The sequence below is a fragment of the Triticum aestivum genome, chromosome 5B (genome assembly GCF_018294505.1).
Source record: "Triticum aestivum cultivar Chinese Spring chromosome 5B, IWGSC CS RefSeq v2.1, whole genome shotgun sequence".
In the NCBI taxonomy this organism is placed as follows: domain Eukaryota; kingdom Viridiplantae; phylum Streptophyta; class Magnoliopsida; order Poales; family Poaceae; genus Triticum; species Triticum aestivum.
In genome coordinates, this window is record NC_057807.1 from 566900216 (window position 1) to 566907609 (window position 7394).

A 7394-nucleotide genomic window follows, 5' to 3' on the forward strand; every position below is an offset into this window, starting at 1 on the left:
AGGTTTTTCTCGCCCTGCTGGCCTCCAAAAGTTAGATTATATTTGTGGAAAGAAATGCCTAACCTGGCTTAGCAAGGCTAAAGCCATACTTGCTAGTGTCTGTCTGGCCAACTCCTCTATTATATAAACCGTCGGGTAGGGAGTCATGGACCTGGCCTTAGGCCCACAAACGGGTTGACACACCTAAGCCTTGTGTGCATTGGGGTCAATTGACCACAATGAAATTATAAAACCCTTCAAAAATTTAATACTAGTCATTGTTCATTCATAGAAGATGACCCCACTATCATAGACATGACCCCATCATTTTTTTCTAGCTTCATCACTGCACGCACCCTTGGGAAGGGTCGCACCCCCACGAGAAGAGCGCATAGGTGTGAGCTCGGATCGACTCATTCCCGTAGGAGCGCGCGTGTACTACTACGCTTCCCCCCTCCTTTATATCGGGGACAGGGGGCACCCCAAAGCACAACAGACAATCTCTTAGCCGTGTGCGGTGCCCCCCTCCACAGTTTAACACCTCGGTCATATCGTCGTAGTGCTTAGGTGAAGCCCTGCGACGGTAACTTCATCATCACCGTCGCCACGCCGTCGTGCTGACGTAACTCTCCCTCGTCCTCAACTAGATCAAGAGCACGAGGGACATCATCGTGTTGAACGTGTGTTGAACACGGAGGTGGCGTACGTTCGGTACTTGGATCGGTTGGATCATGAAGACGTTCGACTACATCAACCGCGTTACTAAACGCTTCCGCTTTCGGTCTACGAGAGTACGTGGACACACTCTCCCGTCTCGTTGCTATGCATCTCCTAGATAGATCTTGCGTGATCGTACGATTTTTTTTTAAATTACTACGTTCGCCAACAAATTGACCCCAATGAAATTAGAAAACCCTTCACAAATTTAATACTAGTCATTGTTCATTCATAGAAGATGACCCCACTATCATAGACATGACCCCATCAATGTTTTTCTAGCTTCATCCCTGCACGCACCCCCGGGAAGGGTCGCACCCCCACGAGAAGAGCGCATAGGTGTGAACTCCGATCGGCTCATTCCCGAAGGAGCGCGCGTGTACCACTACTCTTCCCGAACTTTCATTGACAAGTGGTAGAGCAGCCCTTATGAAAGGGTCTCAAGTTCTCAACTCTCCTCAAATAGCAAGGTTGTATTCCCTCCGTAAAGAAATATAAGAGCGTTAGATCACTCGCTTATAATTCTTTAGGGAGGGAATACTAAACTTCTCACCACCTGCCATACACCTACATTGGCCTTAAGATTAGCCAAGAATCATTGTTCTTATAGGCCCAAGGCCCATATATGATTCAGCATATTCCACCATTTTTGGCGTTGCGGTAGGGTGTCCCGCGGTCAAATATGCAGATGATTGACGGTATTGCATTGCATACGCACATTTCCCCTTGTTCCCCAGAGAAATGAGAAGGGAAATCTGTTGTCGTCGTTCGTCGAGACAAAAGATGGTAGAATCATGACCTTTTCCTACAGGCACTCGCAACACGGCCCAGAAACTAAACTGCTCGTCACAAGGGAAATTTTCCTTTTATCACGTGAGGCGTAAAAGTTTATTCTCTTTTCTTTCTTGAAGAAGAAAGATACACTGCGAGAAACAAAGCTAAGCATGAGCAATTTGTTTGTAGCAAATGCCAACTCGTTTATCACCGATGTTCCTCACAGCGCATGCGTATCCTTCTCTCTGGAAACATCACAATTTCATTCCGCATAAGGTAGCTACTGACCAAGCCGCTGATATAGGGCTTTCAGAAAAATGCTTACCTAGCTTGACCTACTCTAGACCGGCCGGATCCTGGCACAAGATGATCCAAATAAGCTTCTGATCACAGAGTCTATAAGGCGGAGCTCTAGCCCAGAGCTCTGTAATACATTGATTTGCTGGGGTGAAAATAAAATCACCACAAACACAGGAACAATCTTGTCTGCAAATTCTTGTCATAACTGTAGACCAAAAATGTAGTCATGGTAACGTTTCAGGTTTTACTCTAGCAAGTCTACTGCCGTCGCTCACCTCTTTCCGTCGCCCCTCTCTCTTTACACGGTCCATTAAGAGAATGAGAAATATGCAGGTATATATGAATATATATCCTAGCTAGGCCTACTGGTGGATGACGAGCATGAGCAGCCCACGCAGACGGAGGGGCTAGCAGCAAAAGGGACCTGGATGCCGGTCTAGCTAAGTGTTGCAATGGCATGGGAGGGAGGCTCCTTTCTTCGTGCAGCAAAGGGGCTTGGACGCCAGGCACCGCCAGTAGTGCAGCTCCATCACAAACTCATTCGCCGGAGCACCCACCGGCCTCTGGACCCTGCGCTTCGGCTTGCGGCTCAGCCACTGCTTGAGTAGGCCGGGCAGCGTCGTCGAGGGGCAGACCGGCTTACCATGACATAAGATCTCCACCTGCATTTCACACAAGTATACAGACAGGGGGTCAGGCCAAATAGCACATTCAACAATGTCCATATGCAAACATACTTTCTCGGCTTACACATGCGATAACAAGAAAAATGATACTAATTGGTGCAAATAAATCGTATACTATATACGCCACCATCCAAATCTACAAATGCAGTAAGGTGGTGGTTCCTTTAATGGGAAATCGGTGGGGGTGTCCCTTCATTATTTCTGAGTAATAAAATCTACAATGCAGTAAACTGGAGATTTATTGATGATCTAATCATCTAATTCTAATGCTTGGAAGCAACCACCTTGACAAGAGGCCCCAGACAACAATCAAAATCGAAGCACAAAGACATCTAAAATGCTCACCTTAACGTCACTTGCTAGCTCAAGTTTTATCATAATGAGCTGCAGGATGGAGGAGACCTGCATAGTTCTATCTCTGAAACAAGAAGAAAAATCCATATTAAACAGAATGTATTAAATTCTTGGAATTGAGTAACATGTTAGCTGAATTGCTGGAAGGGATGAACGAAAAAAAGCATGCAGGATTTTCGAATGAAGCATCCTCTCCAATGCTCATAAAAATTGTTATTCTAGACACTTCACCTTCATATTTTGAAATGAAGGAAATAACTCTTGCTGATACCATAGCACAGTTGCTACTAGTAGAAAACATAACATGAAAAGGGGCATCAGCGCACTGCGCCATCTAAAATTCTCAAGCTGGGAAAAAACCTTGAGCAATCTATGCTACAAATAAGAGGATACTAAGTGAAGTATGAGAGGCCTCTATCATTGTTGACAAAGAAACTTGAAGATTAATGGGGAACTCACTTAATTCTGTAGAAATTCTTTTCTAGCTGAGGCAGCCGTTTAGCTTCTGCCCTGCAAAACAGTTTTCATTTTGATGTGACGACGCAAAAAACACGGTCCATCAGAATTAATACGAATATTGAATATGCTGCAATCTTACTGGTTGGGTGAAGTCACTAGTGAAAACCAGACTGGGGTAGTTATTCCATCATCCGAGTCTGCTTCTGGGCTTTCCCTCCGACTATCCTCTGTGGCTGTTTTGTTTTTCCGACTTTCCCCCAGATAACTTAATGTTTGTGACTTCTTCGCACTTGCCACGACTAAGCCCCGTAAGGGCTTATGAAGCTCTTCATTGTCAATCGTCTCGCGACTCTTGCCATCTTCAGAAATGTCTGCACTATTCTGTTTGGGATGGAAGTGTAGTCAGAATAAGCAAATGTTACAAGACAATCGGCATCAAACTTGCATATGAAATTATGTGCTGGTAATACTTTAGTAGTACCTTCTTTTTGTTTGCAGATGTTGTCACCTTGGTTGATTTTGGTGCTGAGGCTATCTCCGTCTTCTGACTATGGTCTTCCGATTTGTTTGGCAATTTACCGACAGAAAACAAATGGGACATGAATTTCCTTCTTGCAGCTCTCTGTCCTGTTAGAGTAGGTTGTATTGCCATCTTTTTGGTTTCAACCAAGGAAGAAATGGACCTCTCTTTTATCTTTGTTGGCAGTGTAATAGTTGGAGCCTCTGAAGCGTCAACTTCTGCCTTAGGTGGAAACGCATGGTCCCTGATAGCCTGAATTTTTTGATCATCCCTTCAAACAAGGAAACAATCAATCATGTTAGGTAGCAGCATATAGTAGAGTACCTGAGTCGAGATCACAGGAAAAGTAATAATAAGTAGCTGGAATTCTAAGCTTTTGTTTCACAAAACAAGTATGTATGTATACATAGATAGTTTCTTCTATAGATACATTCTAGCTTTTGCTTCACAAAAAAACAAGTTTTGGCTGGTTATTAGTGAGAGTTTACACTTGTAATTACACTTGTATTGCATAACTCCACTGGTGTACTTATACACAGACTTAAAGAAATTGAGAACTGAGCTGACAAGTTGAAAAAACAGTGCTGTAGATAACTATATAGATAACCTTGTTATTTTAATAACTACTTACCTGAGTTTCTCTTCAGGAGCAATCCCAAGAGCAGCATTGCATACGGGGCAGGATTCGATCCCCTCCTCATCTATATTCTTCATGATACAATCCCGGCAAACTGCTTACAAAAAGACGGTCACAAGAGGAACTCCACAGGCAGGCATGCAAGTTTAGTGCAGAGATTTGAATTGAAAGAACCGTTTTTTACGTGCTCGGCAAATGAAAACAATATTAGGAGTAAATTAGCTATAGTAGTAACAATGCAACAAGACTAGATACTTGGCTTGCCACCAACCAGTCCAACAAGGAGTACCAACAACCGACACAGATTCCCGGCCGAGTCTTGGTGATCTTTGGAGCTTGGTTCCTTCTCTTGTAGAGTGTAGTGTTGTTGTGGTGCTGGTGTGACGTTTTTGTGTGCTGTTGTGGGTTTGTGTACTCTCGGTCTGGGCTTTGTAATGTGGGACACGGATTTTTCGCACAGCTGCACCGGGGCCGCCCTATCGCAGCGGTCGAATCGTCCCGCTTTCCCTCGAGATGGCTGCCGCACGATATGGGATTAGTGTACGCATTACCGTGGCAGTCTCCTGTCACGGTTCCTGCCGCCGCAGGGGAACAGCTCCAGCGTGGCCTCTGCGGTTTGTTTTTTTTACCCGTCCCATTGCATACTGACGCGGCCCGTGAGCACGGAAAAAACCACGCAACACACAGCGCACTGCCCGGTCTCCTTCATCTTCGCTCCAATGGATTGGGGGCAGGGACGCGATTCAATCTCGCCGGCGCTCGCCGCACCAGGCACCTCCCCGGCGGCCGGCTTCAGGTACGTATCCATACTGGATACTGGCTCGTCCTGGAGGCTTTAATATCAAGTTTCCCCAAGTGAGATTCTGAATCCCTTCTCCTTCCCGATTCTGTGCCGGAGCTCAGATCCAACCAAGCCGCCGGCGGACCGTCCTCCGCAGCCAGGCAGATCGATGGAAAGTGTTCGGGGTCGGATCTATCGTGGTGTCCAGCCATCCAGGATATTGCGCGAGTCCCAGATGAAACAACATGCTCCAAGTAAGTTTATCCATCTATGGTGTGTTTGATCCAGAAAATCGCATTATTGAGCTCATGTATGTCCTCCTAAAAATCTTATCGCATATGTTCAGTGCGCACATGGGACTATTTTCGCTCCCTGTATCGGTGTCGAATATTGACCAGAGTCACGGGCCGTGTCCCATAGCTGTTTGTCTCTTTTCTGGCTGAAACAGTAGTTCCATCACGGGGGAACAGTGCCCACGCGTGACAGTCTCGTCCCGCTCGTAACAGCCACCGTGGGTCAATTACGGGAACGGCTGGCCCCAATCCCTAGGTATATGGATGGCCAGGATAGGCGGGCCGGGGCGCACCTGCTCTAAAATCTATTTTCGTTGTAATGTGTCTTCTTCATACATGAAATGAAATGCAATGCCGTTGATTTTCGCCAAAAAAATGACCACGGCCAGCCATTGCAGTGCAGAATGCCTGTTCAAACGGACACAACATTTCATGCCACCATCTCCAAGCTCCCCCACCATCGTCTACAACCTCCCCAACCATTACCTAACACACATGACATGAAGCTACTAGATAGTGCATCGACACCATACAGTTCCATTCACCCTGCGACAGGTGCCAAGGCTTTACAACTTTTGCTCCTAGCACCAAAAGGAAACTGGGACCTAATGTCCTTCCAAGAGGATGGCCCCGTTGGCCACCACGGGGAAGTCCAATTCCCAGCGCCGTGTTGTATGTGGCCAACTGCGAGCTGGCAGTGGAGCTGGTCTACATCGGCGACAGCGGTGCGTCGTGCATCATCCTGTGCTTGCGCGAGCCCATCGCCAAGGACATTCGCTTGGTGGTGGCGGAGGAGGATGGCCGCGTCCCGTCTGTCTACTTGGTGGAGACGTTGTCCTATTGGAGAAAGATCGGCTGATTCCAACGATCGCGATTTCGCCTCGGACGCCTGCCTCTGCCTGTTGGCGTCCCGTCGCGCTCGGTGGCTGCGGCACGGGGTTTCTCCGGAGTAGCGCGCTCTGGCACGCGCTACCGGAGAGGAAACGTCTCGGCCGCAAGGTGGCCGCAACGGCCAAACCGCGGCGCACGCAATCAAAAGACTCGACCGCGACGGCCAGACCGCAGCCCAGGCAATCAAAAGGCTTGGCCGCCACGGCCAGATCGCAGCCCAGGCAATCAATCAAAAGGCTCGGCAATGACAGCGTCGCCTCCGGCGCCCTTCTGGATCAGATCAGGAGGTCGCATCAGACCGAGAACAGACAGACGGGACAGGGAGAGAAAGCAGACGCAGCGCGACGCGACGCCGACGGCAGACGGGGCGGCAGCGCGACGCTAGGTCGCGAAGAAGACGGGGCGGCGGCGCAGGAAGGCCGCGCGGGGCGACAGAGCGTGCAGCGAAGAAACGAAAGGGGGGAGGACGAAACGAAACCGTAGAGGCGGCGGACGGGAGCGGGGTAGAAGAGAGAACTCACATGTGTGGCCGCACTCGGCGAAGGCGCTGGCCTCTCGGAAGTATCCCTTGCAGAGCGGGCACGTCATGAACGCGGCGAGCGCCGCCCGCGGCACGCGAGATACCCCCGGCGCGCCCCCCATCTCTCCGCCGCCCGCAACCATGTCTGCCACCTTCTCCTCAACTCCACGTCAATCTTCGATCGACAACCTCCTCGTCAGAACTCTGCGACCGGGAGGCGGAGAATCAGCAATAAATGGCCCCGGCCGATGGAACCGAGGGCGTTGGTCGGCCGGGAGATGGGAGAAGCGGCGGCGGAGCTCCGGTGAGTCACGAAGTTTAGTTTTTTCCTTTTCTGCTGTACTTTTTGGGGTGGATATATAGAAGTATATAGAAGGCTAGCTAGCTGTGTGAGCCTGTGGCTGTGGGACGCGATAGAAATAGAAGGCTGTGGGGTGGGAGGGGCCCAGCAGAATTTTTAGGTCTAGGGTACTTTTCCTACGA

General features: G+C 48.9%; 1 pseudogene; it reads right to left on the reverse strand.

Annotated features, from left to right (window-relative positions):
- Positions 1-1791: 1791 nt before the first annotated feature.
- LOC123115027 (E3 ubiquitin protein ligase DRIP2-like) lies at positions 1792-7033 on the reverse strand (annotated as a pseudogene).
- Positions 7034-7394: the final 361 nt, after the last annotated feature.